The following is a 19,140-nucleotide window of genomic DNA, read 5'->3' as shown; positions in this document are numbered from 1 at the left end:
AACCTCAGCTGTCCTGGAGAATCTGGAAATACAAGGAACAAAGGAAAAAAATGCAAGTAGTGATAAAAGTCTGCTGGCTTTCATTAGGGAACACCCTTATATCTTTTGTGATCCTACAGCAGTGACATCATATGGGGAGTCAAAGGAAGGGGAGGTTTCTGTCTTCCCTGACTCCAAAATTTGCTCCTGTCTTTGATCAAAAACAAGTCATCGCAACTAAATTTCAAGACCATTTTCTTGCTTGGACTGCTGCACAGGATTGAAGTAGATCCTCTGAATTTTTAGCTACCTAGAGGCTGAAAAGGACCCTGAAGTTTTCTTTAGTAAAAGGAATAAAATAATAATGTGTATATTCAGGCCTCATTCTGGTAATCACCATTGTATTTCCTTATATAACGAAAAACTCAATATCACTTAATCAGCTGAGCTATCCATTCTCTCCCGTTATTAAAAGAAAAGGTTCACAAGTCTAAAATGCAGGGAAATATTTGTAATGGAGATTATCTGAGACCAGGAAACCAGAATCTGAGTTTAGGGAGCTGACCTTGTTTGTCTATGCTTGAAATACAATGAAATCTGAATGACAGCCGGCTGACATTTTTTTTACATTTATGTGTTCTTGGAGTTAATTATTTTTCCAGCATTAACTTCCTATCATGTTACTTTTTTTATTTTTTACATCAGCTGGAGCCATGATCAAGAAAATATTCTTCTCTATAAATATGCTTTCTGATTACAGGGAAATTACATAGCATTTTTATTTTTGACCTTCTGATTTTCATTCCATTCTAGGTTTTTAGGAGACTCAACTATCTGATGAATGTATTTCAAGCAGCAAACTGTTCATCACTCCAGTTCTGTGCTAAGATATCACCATGCTGATGACTTTCCATCCATTTAATTGACTATATTTTTCGTCTTCAAGGTGCTTGCTGGGACAAATCCTCAGCTGAGACAGCTGGAGCCCTGCCAGCCTGCATCAGCTGAACAATGCCACTCAGCACATTTGGGTTTAGTGTTGCCCCAGTGTGAAGGTTCATCCAAAGCCAGGGGAAGTAATGCTGGGCAGAGAGGGACTTCAGAGATTTTTCTTTCTCTTCTTCAAGGGGAGGAAAGGCTCCATTTCAGCATGTCATCACACCTTCTAAAACTACTGAAATGCTGCAAGGCTTGGTGGAAGGCTTAAAAGACGAAAGCAAAGGCAGAGGCTAAGGTATGCAGCAACCAATAAATTGCCTGACAAAACAGCAGCAAACATGGTCAGCTACAGCATTTTGTAGGGCCATGCCTAGTGAGAGAGGTTAATGACAAACACAGCAAGAGAGAAAGACTTGCAACGGGCGGCGATGGGAGAGGAGCCATTAGCAAGCTCAGCAAGAGAGAAAAACACCACTAGTGATGGGTGACGAGCACATTTAGCAGAAACAGTGGTTGGAACCTCCCTTACCAGCAGCAGAACAATGTCTGCCTCGATTTTGTATAGTCCCAGAAAGCAGACACCCTCTTCTGCTGTGCAGGGCATCCCTCCCACTGGTGGGAATGGTCTGTGGCAGCAAGCTGTGTGGAGGGTGGGGAAGGACGGTCGGGGGCCACTTTCCTCTGCAAGCCTCCCAGCAGCAGAAAAGCCTTGCCCTGGTTAAGGCTTTCCAAGGGTTGCTTGCTATGGTGTGTCCAGGCTCCCCAAAAGGATGTTATTGCCCTGTCCCTTTTCCACCTTCTGATAAGATCTCTCCATTAAACCCACTTGCTTAATTCACTGGTTGGGACCAGAGGCACAAATCCAGTCTCTGAGAGTGCTGCATGGGGGCCTGAGACAGGGTTATTGATATTTATTTATTTTGAGGAAGGGTCTCTTAAAAATTGAACCCCAGCTTGCTGTTGTGCACCAAGAGGACCACCGTGTGACGCATGGCCTGCGAAATAACCACATGGCAATAAAAGAGATTTTAGAGGAAGAAGCTTCTGGCCAGCACTCTTTAGAAAACTATATTTACAGTTGTAAGACCAAGGCCAGGTCTAGACAGAGCCAGGGTAAGCAGTTGCTTAGCTGTCGGAGGAAATGAGCCCATGTCCTGCTGCCTCCTTCACCTCTGCCAGAGGGCTGGAGAGCTGGGCTGCCAGCTCTGCTGTCACTGCTGCCGCCGCCGCCAAGAGAGCATTTGGGATGTGTGAGGGGGCAGCCGCTGCCGGCGTGGAGGAGCGGAGAGTGGGAGTGAGCACCTCTTGGCACCTGGTGATGTCCCCCACACCTCCCATCCCAGCCGGAAGCAGCAGCAGCAGCAGGAGGGAGCCTCGGCCCCCACGGCTTGCACTGGGCGCTCAGCCCAGGCATGCTTGTACTTCTCCCCTTCCTTCTCCTTTGGTGGAGGTGGCCCATGTTCAGGCTTGGCACGGCTGAAAGCTCCGGAACCTGCTTTGCAGTGAACGTGGCTAAGGTCTGGCCTAATCCTGTGTGCTCTGGAGGGGTCCGTTCCTGCACGACAAGGAGCAGCCCAGGCAGCATGCACCAGAGTCACAGCCTGCCTCTCTGCTGGGATAAACTGTTTTGTGGGCTCAAGAGAAGCACCACCAACCAACTGTCCTGCAGTAACAAACTGAGACAAAATCATTTTGGGGAGCAAAGACTTGCTGTTCCTAATGGCCCTTATGCACTTGAGTAACTGTGCAGATTTCAGCTGAAGGAGTCTTGATTTGCACCACTCCAAACTAAAGCAGAAGCAAAGGGAAGGCACCAGATTGCCAGCTGGTAGCTACAGGAATAGCTCGGTTGAAATCAGTCTGCTACAAGTGAGTGATGAGCTCTGAGTGGGTGGGATAGGCTAGCATGGTGTTTCACACAGAACAACAACATCACCTTTCTTGAAACTGGCTCTAAGTTTCCACCCTCAATTTGGTGTACATGAATGACTGCCACACAGTAAAAAACAGCAGCTTGGTGCCCTGCGTGGGACAGTCCTCAGGAGACGAATGCCCAGGTTATTTTATTGGAGATCCTTTGCCTCTTTCAGCAAAAGAAGTCAACAATTAAAGATCCTAAAGTGAACCATTGCGTAAACAAAGGATGCAAAGGAGGAGCACTTGGCTTTGGAGCCCCACTTCTGTAGGAAGAGGCCAGTATAATTTGGATGGCTGCCACCTTAGCAGCAGCAGAAGCAATCTTCCCTGGGTGCGGTCAGCTGAACCTGGACAGGAGAGCACTAAATTAAGAATAAAAGGGGAGAACAAAAGGAGGGGACAAATGAACATTCATTTAGCACAAAAATTAATATGTCAAGAACAAAATTAATCAAGACACCCAGGGACATTAAGAGAATAAATTCTTTAATTGCTTGTACACTAATGCCAGGGGTCTAAGCAATAACAGAAGGAACTGGAAATGATCTTTTATGAGCATACATTCAACTTCAAGATGGCCTTAATGAAACTAGGGGGAAAATTTTACTTGATCAGAATGTTAAAACCATCAGTTATGATCCGTTTAGGAAGGGTCAGGTTGTGAAAAGTGGTGTTACATGTTCTGAATCACTGACAACTCGGCAGCAAAGGATCATCAATGTCTATGGATCAATGACTTGAGACACAAAATGAGAGATGAAGTATAAATTGCAGTCTATTATTGACCATGAAATAACACTAGAAAACAGGGAGACTAGCTCTTTAGGCTTTTATCGATACCCTGCCCTGAGGAAAAACTGTATTATCACAGGAGAAATCACTTTGAGAGACAGACTGAAAGTTTCTTGCTGTAAATGCTGTGACGGTATTAGAATTTACAAAAACCTCTCAGGTCAGTAAGTCTTTCCTCTTGCATGGGATAATTCTATTTTAGACATAATTTTTGGGAGAAGAAGAGATTATAGAACTGGTATGAAATTCACCTTACTTGGTTTTATTTTTAAAATAGTATCTAACCTACTTGTGTCTTATCTAAACTAGACATTTGAACTCCTTTTACAGTCAATGGGTGGAGCTAGGTATCTCCTGGAGGTAATTTATCCCACCCTAAGAAAGGTATGTAAACTACAAGGAATAAATTCCCTCTGGAATGATCAACTATTGGCAGAGGTAGAAGCACCCAACTTGTTGGGCACACCCAGTTTTCAGAAGGCAAAATCAGAAGGTAAACCCCATTCAAACAGACCCCAGTGCCTGGGTGTGCTTATTGCTAGTGGGACTTCATTAGGATTTGTTTTAAATCCTGACAAATCCTTTAAATCCTTTCTCCTAAGAGAAAATAGAATATCTTTAGTGGCCATTTTGCCTCTTTCTTTTGGCTTACAGGGAACTTTGGTCCCCTTCTTCTCGTAAGTGAGGGTGAGAGATGATAGTTATAGTAGCTAAAGTAAACAGCATCTCCAAGAGCTCAAAAGATGTGTAGAATCACACTTTTCATTTTTTCAAAACTCATTTTTTAAGAATGCAATATTTTTGTGTTAAGAACACAACCTAAGAATAACAGATTTCTTGTAGCTATCTGGAAATGGGGGTGGGGGTTATCAATAAAGACAATTTTGCAGCTTTTGTATTACTTTCCACAAAACCCCAAACATCTTTTCTGTGGTCTGATTCATTACTGACAAAGTAGTGCCTTTCTTTCAGAAATCTCAGAAATAAGAAGAGTAGTTTTACATGTCACAGTAACATTTGGTTCTCTGGTTTTAGCATTTGGCAAATTCTCTTAACTAGGGAAAGTAACCTTTTGTAGGAGGGATGATGTAGTGGCACAGGTCTCTCAGAACCTTGGGATTTTCCCTCTCCTTTCTGGTGGTATCTCAGAGCAAAGTGAAAATCTTTAAGGCTCCTCTATTCTGTGATGCCATTTAGACACTCTTTTGGCCCCTAGTTTCAAGCTGTCAGCAGCAAGATAATGGGGAGGCTGCTCCTGCGCAAGGTCTGTGGGAGAAACAGGGGAGTGCTAAGATGAGGTTTAAACTGTATTTATATGCCATCTCACTGGTCCAGGTCATATCCTCCCTGTGCTTTGTTGGGAGGGAGCAGATGACATTCAGTCACAGCAGACTCTCAAATGGACGCTTAAGTTTCCATTCTCTTTCATTTTGCATGTTTAATTATCTGGCATTCCACAAGTCTACTTTATTTTTCTTGATTTAAGAGAAACAACAAACAGACATAAAATTGCGTACGAAATTGGTACAAAAGAGAAAAAAATAGGATTTGGTTCTCATAAACTTTTGTTTGTTTTGAGCACTGAATTAATGGAGACCTTTTATAGATGGGATGGTGGATCTGCTTACCCTCCCCAAAAGAATGAAGATCTTATTTTTGTGACGGGGAAAACTCAAACACGCACCTGGTTCCCCGCTTATCTGATGAGCCAAAGCAAGGCACACTTGTCTTTCCATCTGGACTTTCATCTCGACTTTCATCTGGACATTTCAATTTCCCTTTGAAGTTGAGTCTGTGTCTTTTGATTTGTAGTGTTTGAACAGGAACGCCACTGTTGTATCAAATGATTTCAGGGAGGGAATAGCACAGCGCTTGGGCTTACCATCAGTTCAATAATAGCAACATCACTCACGTATAACTTTGTTTCGCTGGCTGATATTAAGAAAAATGGTTGCTTCCAGAATGATGCACAGGTCTGTCAAATATACACACACATGCCCTTTGGACTGAAAATTATTTTGTTTTATAGCACCAATTCGATGATACAAAGTTCATAAATTTGTATTAGGAATGTGATTGCATCATTCTGATCCTGTGGTGTGAAATCACAAGAGGAAAGAACCCAATTACTGCAAAAAACACTGGAAGTTTTGCGTAAAAATCAATGGCAGGATATGACCCATAGTTTGAAAACTTTAAGCATGTAAAAAGGACTTAAATCTTTATGATGAAGATTATGGTTCTGGCCTCTAAAATAATAGCAAGTATTAACTGCACCATCTCAACAGTTTTATGAGACAATAATCTGGTTCTGAAGTGGATAAACTACGAGGTCGAAGACTGGGCAGTTTATCTCAATGAGAGACCTGGAATATTGCCCACTAAAACAGGAGGATCAGTAGTATTATCAGCTGTCTGTAATAAGTAATATATATTAAATTAAAATTTTAAGTAATTCTGCAGGAGCAGCCACGATCATTAAAATAGCCAAAAGGACAGGTTTCTGGTTTTGGACTCAAAGCTGGAAGAATACTGAATTGGTAAATATCCACTAGGCAATAGGCCACAACAGAGAGCTGATTTATTTGGTCTGCTACTATGCCCCAAGTTTGTCTTAGCCTGCAGAAAATATTGGGATGTGTGTGATGGATATACTCCATGTAAATAGAGGATTAGAGGCCATGAAAGAAAACAAGTAAATGATACCTATGTGACTAATTTTCTTTGTCATGCTGTAGACAACACACTGCTTTTTTTTCCCCCCTCTGGGTAACACTGAAATGTTTTCAACAGAAATTCCCAAGGAAAGGGAAACATTAAAAATGAGTTTGAAGTAGCAAGTGGTTATGTTCTACGTGATAAGTCTCTTACAACATTTCTGGTTTTGTGGCTTGAAAATATAGCAGGTATTAAAAAAAAAACTGTAGAAGTGATGGAACAAAATTTCTTGAATGTGAACTTCATAAGACTTTTTACTTGCTGCTAGGTTCTGCCTTTGTGTTTATTTGCCTGCAGACATGTTCGTTACATAAGGAATGTAGTAAAAATAGGTTTAATGCAAAGGAGCAGTAAAATTCCTGAGAATGCTGGATGTGCAGCAATAATCAGATACAACAAAGCCACAAAATCTTCTGAAGGTGCGAGAAGGACCGTTATTTCTCTTTCCAGTATGTTGAAATAAACCAGCCCTATTTTATCGCAGGATGAGAATAACATCTAAAATGGATTAATGTTGCTCTTCAACTTAAAGAAAATGCTGAGGCACAGAAAGGAAAGAGGAAAGGACCTGGTCCTGCCCATGCTACGTGACTTTTGTGCTGAAAAGTCAGGTTTTGCCTCCATTTAATGGCAGAAAAGACATTTTCACCATGTCCTTGCTGAAGTTAGTGAACTTGCATCAGAGTAACAAATAGCAAAGGATCAGGATCCCACGTTCTATCTCCAGCATACCCTGGAAAAGCTACTGTACCATCAGGGGTCATGGGCAGAGTCTTGCAGAACCCATATTTCCTTCCCCTGCAAAGATCCACAATTACTCATGTTCTTTTATCACTTGTTACACAAAGTTATGCACCAAGTAGTGTTTTGAGCAAGCTTCTCTTTCCTTCTGAGCAGGGAAGAGCTGCCATGTTCCAGTGTTTGCAGCTCACGTGTGGAGAAGGCAGGTACACAGCAACGGCAGCGCCTCTTCTCAGCTGCACTGCAGAGCCCAGAAGGCAAACTGGGATGCTGGTTTCCAGTATTAATAGCATCACTCATGTGTGTGTAGGAGAAATGAGGCATGGAGCAGCAGTACAGCTCTCTTTTGCCATGCCTACTGATTAACTACAGTGGTGGATTAAATGCTTATAATTTAAAAAAAAATAATTAAAAGAGACCTCGCTGCTTTCTGTGACCATTCATTCCAGGTAACTTATTACCAGGAGCATCTGCTGGCATAGGCATTCCTTGGCATGAGCTTGGATAATTAAGCCTGATATCAGCCTACCTCATTATAAGTTTGTTAGGGTATTTATTATTTTCTCCATTAATGTCGGCGGGAGACCCATCTGCACATGGAGAGGAGAACAGAACCTGACTTGAGTCTACTGCTTGGCAAGCCTCCAGTTAAGTTAAACTTCAGAATTTGTCTTCAGACTGATACATGACAACACATTCAATAATGACCAGTTTCAGCTTCAGAGTGAAGCTGAAGTTGTACAGCTGCATTCCCAGCATCCAAAGAGCAGCTCACATGTGCAAAATATATTAGCTGCAATAATAGGAGCTACTTACATTAAAGCATCCTGAAAGCCTTATAGGAAACCCTTCCCCTTCCTCTAATGTTAGCAAGATGATTTATATACGTATCTGCAATGCGTCCCTAAGTTCTCTTTTCAGGAATCAAAGTGTACTAAAGTTTCACATTCCCAAGCTCCTTTTATTTCAACATGAAAGTGATTAAAGATGTTTATCTGAGCTAGAGAACCTTAAGACGGTACCGCTTTCATTGTAGGAACAATTAAATCGATCCCAGGGGGACCTCAGCCACACAAGAGAAGTATTTGAGAACTCTCCATTAACCCACTTGCCATTTTCTTAACAAGAGCCCCTAATGCATAAACAAATAGCATACGTGTGACAGGAAATACAGCTGAAGGAGCAAGGAGATTTGCTAGAGGAATTGGTTTGCTGATTTTAATGACTGTGCAGGACTTTATAAGGAAACTCCCCACCCCCCCCAGCTCTTATGATAAAGAGCAGGTATTCAGCTTCTCTGCTTTAATATGAAACATGATTTGGGGCAAACTGAAGACATTGGTTTTGCACACAGAAAAAAAAATATTTGCAGCTAAATTATTTGTTGTGCATATTACATTTCAAGAACAGAATTAGTTAATTTTGGCCATAATAGTCAAAAGGCCAAACTTACCCACCAACCAAGGTTTTTAGAGGAAAGCCATAGCTCCACTTCACAGAAGGAATCAAAGCTTTCTGTGCTGGATTTACAAATAAAGGTCATATTAACAAAAAAAAACAAACCACAAAAACAGTTGGGATTACAAGTGCTAAGCCTCGTTTTAGAAATCTGCATGCTCAAGACCCCTCTGCATGGCACAACAGCTATCTCACAGCATGCCAGTCTGGGCTCCAACAGCCAGATGTATCATTGCCTGCTGCTGTTTTCTTCTTATTTCCAGGGTTTATGGAGGGACACGGGGGACAGGCCAAGCACAAAGCTGAAACCCACGTACTGCACGAAAATGGACAGTAGAAAGAGCTTTGCAATGAGCTGGCAAGCAAAGACCCAGCAGAGGATGTATTGCTGAGAGAGAGCAGCAGCCCTGGGACTGCTGCAGCCCAAAGGCTCGATTTGTAATCACTCCACTGCCTGAGTGTCAAAACCATTTGGCCCTCCAGGGTTTATAGAGTGATAAACAACTCTGTTTTGTCATTTCATGCCAAATTCATTGTATTTCTACAGTGGAAGCTATAACTAATATGTAGTTAAAGGAGATGGAGATGCTCTGGTTTCTTCAGCTGGCAGCAGGAGTGATTTGGAGAGCAGCTAGCTCAGCTGGGTGGGAGGATACACTGCAACCTCTCCAGCTGCAAAGGGAACAGGACTAACAGGCTCTCTGGGAAGCCCCTAGAAATCAGAGCTGCAAAGAGGGTGAAACTTTGGTGGATCTAAGCAAAGGAGTACCAAGGCTGTCTCTTCACCATATAGCCATTGGCAGGAACCTGAAAAACAAGAAATTAAAGGTAAGGAAAGGCTCAGACTATATGAGCTTACCTTAAAGCTGGTACAAGCAGTGTAATAAAGTGAACAGCACTGCACCAGGCTGGAAGTCAAGGCCATGCTTGCAAAGGTTACTAAGCAGCAGGGATTTATACCATCTGCAGTGGTTGCTATAGGACAGCCCAGCTGATTAAAGATTTCCAGGGCTCAGGTTTTTTTTGAAGGTGCATCACTCTCTACTGGTTTAATCCAGTAACTGAGGCTCACTTCATGGGATTTTTCTGCATTTCCAGAGCAGGATAAGTGCCTAATTCCTACTGAGTTCAAACCATATCTACTTCCAGGGGAGTTAAACACTTGTCTTACACTGGTGTTTGTATAAATTCTACCGGTGACATGTCTGCAAAGTGGAAAGGAGACTTTACTAGTTCATCCTCCCTTGATACAGCTCCAACATGGTGACTGCTATGACCTCTGGGAAGCTGGTGCCATGCTACTGTCTCACTTCGTGGACACCACTCAATGATGATGTCTGGTAAGGGGAAGCACTTGTGACCTCTGGATCCCAGCTGCTGCTGCCCACTGATTTCTGATAATGTGTTGTCAGGCTCACGAGCTTGGTAGATTCTGTTTTTGTGAGCAGGAATTTGTTTCCTTCATCAGGTTTCTCCAAAGCTCTTACAGCTATAGTTTGTTTCCTAACTCTAATCTCACTGTGGTGTCTGTAATATTATATTTAGGAAAGAATGACACAGGATTCATCTGTTGTTGCATTGGAGTTAACTATTTCGCATGGAAGAAGTTGAGTGCTTCTCACCGTAGCTTGATGCTAGTACTTACTGATTTGGGCACAAATAGGAAACCCTATATTCACCAGACATTCATTTAGGCTCTTATAAAGCATTACAACAAATTGGTCAGTGGGCTAAACTCCAAAAAGGCCACAGACTTTGAACAAATATAATTCACTTGCATTTCAGGGACTCTAAGATTTGTCCCAGTGTGACTAGCAGCAAATGAAATCAGCTCCCCATCCAAACTGTTCACTATGTCGGTAATAAAGACAAATACATTTGATCAGATTCCCAGCTGGATCAATAGCAATTTGAGTAGCTGGGAGATCTCACCCACCTTGTTACTCTGAGCCAAATTTCCACAGGGATTGCAGTCCAGCTTCCCTCAAGCACGTTCAGTTTTGTGTTCCCAAAAATCTGCTTCTTCATGTGTGCGGGTGGCAAAATCCCATGCTTGAAAATGAATCACTGAAAAGTTACTCAGATTACTTAAATCAGATTTTCACAAATATTAAGCAGATACAATTCCCTGCAAATCTGTATTGTTGCAGCCATTTGAGCCACTTAAAGTGAAACTGCTACTGACCTGTGAGGAAAGGCTGTATCAGTACCAGTATGTTAGCTCGGCACGAAAATTCAGGCTGGGGCCCAAACTCCCTGATTATCCACACTGCCTGCAGGCTGGCAATTACCCTTGCTCTGGCCACAAGTGGATAAATCAGCTTCCCAGGCAGGAAAAGACCATCACTGAGGAAAATGGGTTCACATTTGAGCTCTGCCTTTACAGGCAGAATGACCACAATTATGTTGGTTGTAAACTTGAGCACAACTTCCAAAAAAAAGTGGGTGTGAACTCAGGGTCCAGAATTATGCTTACCAACAGTTCTGTGTTCCTAGTCTCCTGTATGCACCAGAAACCCTTCCAATTAACTTTAGAATCAGTGGTGGGTAAAATAAAAGAGAAGCAAACACATTGGATCCAAACCCCTGTCAGACACGATAACGATCACAGGAAGTACAGGGGGGTTTGTCCCTTTATTCACTAGCTAGTTTGTTCATTTGGAAGGTGGAAGGGAGAAAGAGGGACTCTGTCTCAAGTGTCATGAAACACATTATAATTGCAGTATCATTGGTTTAGCTAGAAAAAAAAGGAATCTTAGGAAAATGTATAGAATAAGCTAAAATCTTATATAGATACACAAATTCCCCAAAAGAGAATTTCAGAAAAGTTCTTTCAAGGACTTTACATTTTGTGATTCACCAAGTAAAACAGATTAAGAAACACCCAGGAATTCAAGGCACTGGTAAGATGTGTGCGCTACTCCTCTCCTCTATCAGCTAGGCCTCCTTTGATTTGGCTGGCATGATATAAAATGTATAAATTAATTTTTAAAATCCCATAAAATATGCATAATCATCTTAGTATAAGAAGTATGATTTAACGTGTGTGTGTCTATCAGATAACAGAATAGAGTCCAATCCTGACTGGACCCTCTGTCCTATTAGGATGCAAATAAGTATTAACAATCAATAGCCATTTCAGCATCCTCCTGCGAGACAGCCTTGCCCCCAGAAAATATCTCCAAGTCATATCTCTCGCCTTGGACTAGATTTTTGCAGCTTTTATTCTCACTTTGAAGCTAGGGGCTCTACGTTTTCTAAACTTTTGTAGATGCACAAATGTCCCTGCTGCAGGGCTGTGTATCCGGGTTAAGCTGAGGTTTCCTGACAGCACATTGGCCATAGAAGTACTGGGTGAAAGTGTGTTTCCCATTTTGATCCAGGAGCTCAGATGTAATCACAGCAGTGCTCTCTTTTGAACATAGGAACAATGAACCCTAAGCATTATAATGATTGCCCTTCCTCTTCCCAAATGCTCTCTCCCTTGGCCAAAGTTAAATTCTCCCAGGCGAGCTCTTCTAAGTTTATGATTTGCTTTCCCATCTTGGCAGATGCCAGGTATAAGTAGGTAGAGCCTCAGTCTTAAAACCTATCTTGCCCTTCAAACATCCAGAAATGCCATATGATTAAACAAGTGATCTGTGAAGGGACCCTGAAGCCTGGAGCATATGTAAGACATTGTTCACACCTATTTGCCTCTGCCCTGGGGCTTACATTGTTTTCAGCTTTGGTACCGGTAAGTATGAGACAGCTCTTACCCTCATATGAAAGAAGTAAAAAAAAAATTATTTGGTCAAGGAGCTGAAGAAGCAGAGATGAGCGGATTTACACAAACACAACTTTCTTTTATGAAGAAGAAATGGAGGCCTCTGAGGACCACTTCAGGTTGCTTCCACAACAGGCTCAGCACATCCGTACAAGCCAAGATGCCTTGAAGGCTCGTTTCTTTTCAGCATCCGTATTGTGCTCATGTTAAGGGAAATGGTACTTTACAAGTAACCACTTGTGCAGGCTGCATGGCTGTTCCAGCCCACTGAGGCCGCCCTCGAGCCCACTCCCTGCCAGGCTACAGAAGGGGAATGGCCTCGCCAAGCAAAGCTGCCCAAATTATTCTTCTCGGTGCCTCACAGTATTAGATTATCAAAAAAACATGGGGGTGGCAGGAGGTCAGCTATGCAGCATTCGCCACACCACCTGCACGCTGCTATTTCATGCTGTCTCCGTCGGTGGGTGGTGAGTGGACACCCGGCAATTTTTAATAATATAAAAATATTATTATAAAACATATAATAATATGATAATTATAAGTCTATAAACATAATATTTTTTCTAAAGGATCAACAAAATATCAACATTACAGTAAGTTTTCAGGAAATATTTTTATTAAATTTTCAGTCAGCTCACTGGAGAGGGAGACCAAAGGATTTCTGCTGTCATCTACAGGTCACAATACAGATAGAAAATATTTGTGTTTTCTCCAGATGTTTTTGGTGTCTGTGCTTCTTTGCATTCCCAAACCAATTGCTTTGTTTTCCAGCTGGGAATTTGGAAGACTGTCATCATTTGTAAATCTAAAAAGCTAGAATAACCTGCTCCTGTCACCATCTCTGTCACTGGCATTTTGATGTGTCAATATTGTATGCTGCAGATGATTGTCCTTAAGAGACTGTTGTAGTTTTACTCTGTACTGAATGCACGCTACTCCAAGGACATCTTTATGAAATGGCACTTAACTGAACTTGTTCCCAAGTGATGCTCCATCTAGAACACAAACACCTTTAAACACTTTCTTTGAAACTTTTCCAGAGCCCAGCTTTTCCCAAGTTTCCTATTAAAATCTTTACCTGAAAGGGATGAATTGCTTAGCCCATGTTCCGGCTGCTCTAGTATACAGATCAGTGTTTACATCTCAACTTGCACTGAGTCTAATTTATAATTTAACACTGTTGAGACCAGCCTGACAATGTAAACATGGTATATTGATGACCTGCAAAAAAGAGAAGCTGTCTTCTATGCCAAGTGCCTGTGGCTCTGTTTATGTTGGAAATGCATTATTAAAGAATGTGTGTGGTCAACTATAACCCTTCTAGTACTGAGGTATCTGTTTTACTCCGGGTAGTTTCTTTGTTTCTCCTCACATAGTCTCCTCATCTAACAACTGATCGAATTTCAGCCTTTCACTTCAACTCCCTCAATTAAGATAGCATGATACACATTGTGACGGCCTTTTCAGGCTCCATGAACCATGTGTGGTGTGCCTTGTAATCGACAACTGAATTAGACTAATTCTGGGAGCAAATATACTGTCCAGGTAGCGCCAAGCAATTTATTATCAAAGCAGCAAATTATTGTCATTCCAGCCTCCATAAAACAAAAAGTCTGGATCATTTATTCTTCATTAAAATTGACATGACAACTGCCTGAGGACATAATGTCAGTCATACTTGGACTTCTAGGTAGAAATAGTGATGGGGGAAATGAGGACTTTATCTCACTCCTTGCCAGATCATCCACTTTGTTCTTGGTCCTGGGTCGCCTGTTTTTCTGAGCAGCCATGGCAATCGGTGGACTTGGTAAGATATGGAGTTTTCTGTGAGGGTGTTCACTCCCATAGCCTGGGTGAAAGCTGTAGCAGTCTTGGCCACTAAATATAGATAAGAGACCACCTAAATAAGTGCTTTCCTTTTATGGTCCTCAGAAGATATATTTATGGTGTGATAACCCACCTCAGATGCTCAGGGAAAAGGAGATGGTATGGTACTAGCACTAAAAACTGGGCTCTGAATGGGAGGAACAGCAAGCTAAAAGCCTTTGGCAGCATTATGCCGTAACTAGGCTGATGAAGAAGAAGAGTTATTCATTCTGCCTTGGGAATCTCGTGCAATGAAGCATCCCGCAAAAGAAACAGAATATCCTCTGCTTCCTGAAAATGCACAAACCGTCCCATTTGACCTTTGTCTCCAAGATGAGGTTTTTGCAATGCCAGTGTCTTGGTGAAAACATGAGGAAGTGTTATCCTGCAAGTATTCCTAAGAGAGCCTGCCAGATGTTTCACCATCAGCTGAATCAGCTACTCCTTGTTTTTCTAAAGAGGGACTCACCAGCTGACTGAGAGGAAAGACTGGGGGGAAGAAGGAACTGGTGCCCTCCCCTGCGGCTGTTGGGGTTGCTTTGCTTTTCATTAAAAACAGCAACATGTCACTGCACTTCAAGAGGTTGACAACTGTCTCCAGTACTGATGGTGCATGATGATTGCTCCTGCCCTACATCCAACATTATATAATTCAGTATTTTGATGCACATATTTTATAGCATAAAGGGATTTTTTTAAAGGAAGCCCAAGGTATACCAATAAATGTGGTCTGAGGAGCACCCAGCCAGGTATAAGCAGAGCCATCTGTTTTGTTTGCCCAGCTCCAGTGTTGCACATGGTCCATTTTGATCAGTTATGCAACAAACAGCCTTCAGTTAACAGCTCTGAAACACAGAAATTAAGCACATTTCTACACTTCTTTATTTTTTAAGAAATGTCTACATCTCGACAAATCTACCCTTTGATATAAATAAGATTAAAAGAAGAGTAATGATCATTGTCAGGTTTGCAAGGGTGTTTGCAAGCAATAATAGAAATGTAGGTGATTAATGCAAACGCACTCTTTCTGTGTGTGCATGCAAGTGGTAAATATGTTTAACTCTTCTGACAGAAAGGTAACAAACCAATAGTGAGCTAACCTTACTAGCATATAGCCAGGTTCCTAGGCATCTGGATTAGTAGCAACCCATTCAGCAGTAGGGGTATATTTTGGCGAGGTTGCAATGTAACTACGTCGTGGTTTTGTTGTTGTTTACTCCGTGTAACATCTATTGACTCAGATGAGCCATTTTTATTCCTTTGTAGACACGAGAGTGAATTTAGCACAGTATGTTATCACAGAGCTCCTCACAGACAGTGCTGACAAATAGCTATGTGGACAACCCATTCAGGCTGTAGTACTATCCATCAGCAATGACAGTAGCTGGCAAACCAGTGCTGTTTATATCAATTTGTTATTTTCTAGGAAGTTACCCAGCTTCATTATTATTGGGGGAGATAAAACTAAGATGAGAGGCCAAGACCCTCATTTGGTTCTTAATGCACTCCCACTGCTTTGATGTATTACACAGAACAAAATTGACCGATGTGGTAGCTCATTACACAGGGAAAAACATACACTAAAATAACACATTTTCTATACCATCAGTTCAGCGACAACTGACAGTGCTCTAGGAAGAATCCAGGGCCAGTTATTTAAAATATACCCTCCCTACCTGGTCCTGCAAAAAAACCTGGGGTTTATGATGTGCCTTAGTCTTTAGGTGCACAAAATTCTGTAAGACAGTGTTTTAAATAGCAAGTACACAATTTTAACACCCCTTGTAAGCCAAAGCATTTCACTGATTTTTGACCAACATTGTTCAGGACTGCTGTCACAGCACTTCTTCAGGACATTCTTCCTGGCGCTCTGTGATACCCGAGCAACAAATCCTTCCCATCTCTTGCACAGTAGGTGGAAACCATAATTGCTACACCAGAGATGGGGATCATGAGTCACAGAGAGGCTAAGTGATTTTTCTGGGGACCCATGAGACCAAAAGAAGTGTCTGGAAAACCCAAGATTAAAAGATTGAATGCAGCTTCTGAACCAGGTTATGCTCTGGCTTGAGGGGGGGTTGTAACTCAGGGCATAATTTATTTGTTATTATATGTCTTATCACTCACATGGTAATATCTAGGCAAAAGGGGCTACCACTCTGTGACAAGAGCCGGAGCCCAAGGAGACGGGGGTATGCAGCTGGGTTGGAAGGTTGGGGTGTCTGAGGGATGCCCAGAGGACTGCAGTCACTCACTGCAGCTGTGGCAGTAGTGCACAGAGATGCATTCATAGGCTGTTTACACTCTACATAAAATGGCAGTTATACTGCATAAAAAAGGCTCCAGAAAATTAAAATTAAAGTTAAAAGCAGTCTAAACCTATATTAATTAGCTCATTTCAGATTTAGCCCTCAAAACCCATGTTGTACCCATCGTGTACACCTGATGAATCCCAGCCCATCTCATTTTACCTCTACTCAAACCCAGACCGCTATCTACCTCTCCATTTGGGAGCCAGACCCAGGATTTGACTTCATATGTCATATGGTCACTAACAATCAGAAATACACAGAGCCCTGAATTTGCCTCTGATCCCAAAGTCACCTTCTGTGGCAGAGTAAAGTCCTAAAATTCTTGATTCACTACTGACTCAAAGAGGGAAGAGCTGCCTATTAGACCACACAGATTGCTCCCTCATGGCATGGATGTTTCTCAAATCCTTACGTCCATGCTGGGACTTGCTCTGTACCTGCTTATTTGTAAGAGACAAGACGCTCAGAGTACAAGGTGAGACAGCAGCAAAGATTCACAGGTGCTGCTTCTTCTCTCAGCTGTAATTAGGCAGCTCTCCTAATGTGAGGACAAAACCATCCTTTGAGCTGTAAAATATTTGTCTTTCATTATCTGTCACCCTCTGACTTTTAGTTAAAGAGATACTCCTTTTCCTGGAACATGCACATAGTTAGGATCAATATCATAATCCTGCCTGACAGCTACTCGAAAGCTCCTTTGTGTTGATTAGGTTTTGGCAGCTGAACAGAGCTGCCACTGCATTTTGTTTTAATACTGACTAAGCGATAGGCTTGACAAGAAGTAAAAAAAGAAAAGAAAATTCTCTTAAAAACAAAAACCAATTAGCCCTTTTGTTACTCCGGTGAAGTGGAACAGATACTTCAGCTGCTGGTGGCGGTACAAGCAGAAACCTGCTCCTAGTCCCCTGCCACCTTCCAAGGACAGATGGATGAATGGTAGCGGCTGGCTTAAAGATGTCTTCATCTGTTCTGTTAGGAAGAAAAGCAGGGGTTTGGCACCCGCTTTTAAAGAAAATAGAAGGTGCTAAATTCACTAAACTTTATTGGTTCAAATGTATAATAATGATAGTATAATGGCAGGAAAGAGGCAGATAATTAGACATGAGTAGTTCTGATTGCCCTTGTACACCACTCCAGATAGCTTCTCAACACTCCTGAATCCTTGTTTGCTTTGTCTGAAGCTGAAATCCCATAAGGTCTGGATGTTACCAGCTGTCTAGCTAACTAACTGCCAGCATTTTCCCTGAATGCAAGCTATCAGCTTCCACAACATCAGCCTCCTCCCTTGAGCTCTTCCTTGCTGTCTCTCCCTCTGTGATTGCTTTTATCTATTGCTTGCAGGAGCTTCTTCTAATCATATTGCCTCTTGCCTCCGAGGGTCAAACACAAGACCATTGCTACCTACACAAATAGGGAAAACTGTCACCTTCGCTAGACTGATAAGCATTTGGCAGGCAGGACACTGTGAAGTAGAAGAGCAAACAGCCAGCAATCTGCAAACACCATAAATATGTTACAATCTCAGCAGGAAGATGGGCACTATATGTACCAAGAGGCCTTTGTTTAATGAGCTGTCAGAAAGCAGGCATGAAATTATGTTTGAAAACATGTGCAAGCTGCAGAGACAGAGCTGGGGCACTAAAAAAACCTCTTTGCCTTTCCTGTGAATGTTTGGAACGTCTTATCAGTTTGAGAACTGTCATGCGATGAGAGCTATCATTAGCAAGGTAATAGCGTTTGAAAGCTTCTGATTTTCCTCTCTCAGCTCCATTTTGTGACCTAAATGAGTGAGAGAAAAACTTAATGCTTCTTTTCTGTAGATTTTTTTGTTCTGAAACATAGGCAGAAACCCCAAAGTGAGCATACCTGTAGGATATAAATCAAATTCATTGTAAATTGTAAAGGACTAACCATGGAAGTCAAGAATATTGTTGCTAATCTTGCGGAGATTGTGTTCATATTACCCTAATGCACCTCCCACCACTCATTTATTTCAATCACACGCACAAAATGCATCATAGTGCAGGTGACTGCTACGTGTGATGGCTGTACGAGGGCTACCAGGGGTCAGGGCAACAGTCTGCAATTCACTGGTAGTCAATAGCGGTAAAACTCTGTGAAAAATATGATTGCTGAAGTATATTAACAGTGTCAGGGTCACTTTGGATAGGTGTAATAGGGTGTGCAACAAAACAGAGCTTCCATTGCTGTTAAATCATGCAGAACAAGTTCCTAAAGATTTAAAACAAATCCTCAAATACCCTTCGGGGTCACAAAGCTCACTCTTTCTAAGATAAATGGAATGGTTTTCTCCATGCCTAAGCATCTGTGTTTTCTTTGCTTTTAAGAAAACTTTTTGCTGATTCTTTGGTTGCTTGAGCATTTGTGGTCCACCCTAGAGCTGAAAGAAGACTGTGGACACTGAACCGAATCAATGACAGTCAGGGAGATATTAATTCTCAGAAATGGTTTCTTTCTCTTTCCTTTCTTTTCTTATTAAGCAGGTGGATCAAAATACAAAGCTTCTTGGTTGCATCAAGTACTAAGTAAGAGAATATTTTGCAGAAGGGATTTACTCTCTTTGGATTTTGCCTATTCATTAATTAAAACTCAAAAAATGCTGGTCAACAGGCAAACAAAGAAATATTTCTG

This window comes from Phalacrocorax carbo, chromosome 2 (genome assembly GCF_963921805.1).
Source record: "Phalacrocorax carbo chromosome 2, bPhaCar2.1, whole genome shotgun sequence".
Lineage (NCBI taxonomy): Eukaryota > Metazoa > Chordata > Aves > Suliformes > Phalacrocoracidae > Phalacrocorax > Phalacrocorax carbo.
Note: the sequence above shows the minus strand (reverse complement) of the source record.